The following is a 1,649-nucleotide window of genomic DNA, read 5'->3' on the forward strand; positions in this document are numbered from 1 at the left end:
GAGAAACTGGTTGTGATCCTCTGTGTTTAAGAGCTGCTTCAGCTCAGCTTCTTTCTTCTTCAGCTCAGTGATCTCCTGCTCCAGCTTCTCCTGAAGCTCTTTTACTGGATTCACTTCAGTTTTCTGCTGGGATCTGATCTGCTGCTTCATATCAGAGCTTCTTTTCTGGATGAGACGGATCAGCTCAGTGAAGATCTTCTCACTGTCCTCCATGGTTTTATCAGCAGAGTGTATAGACGATATTTTCCTCCATTAAACAGAAACAACAGATACACTTCTGATCAGTAAGACAGAATATCTTCATCACCTCATCATGTTCAGAGCAGATGTTCTCATTCATTTTGTTATCATTTTGTTTCTTAAATATATCTGAATCATAATGAGGCTTAAGGTGTTTCTCACAATAAGAGGCCAGACAGACTAAACAGGACTTGACGGCTTTCATTTCAATTTTGGTGGCTGCGTCCTCCAAGGACCCGGTCTACCTGGACTTGGTCTATCGAAGGGTGTGAAAATAAGGAGGCTGGAAGAGTTCAGCTATAGATTCAAAAAGGTCCAGCCTTCTCCAGCTGTCACCACCCCTCACTCAGTATAAGCTCTGTCGCCTAGCAACAGTGACAGTTGATGCACAAGATAGGCAAAAAAAAAAGGATACCGAATTTCTTTTTGTATGTAAGAGGTTATTATAATGTAAGGTACTTGCAATTATGTTAATTTTTTTTGACTACAACTCCATCATCTTTGCACTGGTCCCTCATGGTTCATCCTGCAGGTAAAGGGCAAACTAAGAGATAGCTTCACTTGATTTGCTGGGCTTGTCCCAGATACATAAGTCTGCGAGGCATAAGCCAGACTGTGGCACATTGGCCTAATGTCCAGCTCTATTTGATCTAGTTGGAAACTAATTTCTGTTCTTGAATTGTTGAGGCTGTAAATAATGATTTTTTTTTTTCTTTTTGGTGAACAGCACAACTAAAACTGTTTTTTAGAACCTGGGGACAAAGAAATAAAGGAAACAAGTTATGGATTTCAAAATATGAACTGTTTACGGTTGTATTAGTTGCTATCTTTTTAGAAACTGTAAGATTGTTTGTTTTTACTGGAGCAAAGAGCTGTTCTGTATAGGTCTGCTTTTATACTTTAGAAAGGATTTGACTCCCTGATTGCCATGATGCAATTCACATCCTAACTAAGCATTGTCATTTTTATGAACAGTTGTGACAAAAGTCTACAAAAAAATTCCAACAGTGTTAGGAATCCAGTTTGTGTGGGTTGTTTGTGTGTTTCTTCTCTCTCCACCACCAGGTGGTGCCCTGTCCTCGTTGGGCCTCCCTGCACACCTGCGGCTCGTTGGTTAATTACTGGAGGAGTATTTGAGTAGCGGGCTGTCACTACCTCGACGCCAGAGTGTTTGCCTGTTGCCTGCTGAGTCTAACCTAAGCTTTTTTTCTTTGAGTTTAATGTGTTTTTGTCTTTGCTCTTTAACAGGAAGCCTTCCTGTGAAAACTGGATGTCTGGACCTGGACCTTCTCCGTCTGGAAGGAATTCAACAGAGAATACACTGAGTAGGGGAAAACCTCCACATGATCCGTTCAATTTCCCATAAGAAATCTAAGTGACAGTCCGCTCCATTACTCCTCTGGGTCCAA

This window comes from Cyprinodon variegatus, unplaced genomic scaffold (genome assembly GCF_000732505.1).
Source record: "Cyprinodon variegatus isolate N-32 unplaced genomic scaffold, C_variegatus-1.0 Scaffold17, whole genome shotgun sequence".
In the NCBI taxonomy this organism is placed as follows: domain Eukaryota; kingdom Metazoa; phylum Chordata; class Actinopteri; order Cyprinodontiformes; family Cyprinodontidae; genus Cyprinodon; species Cyprinodon variegatus.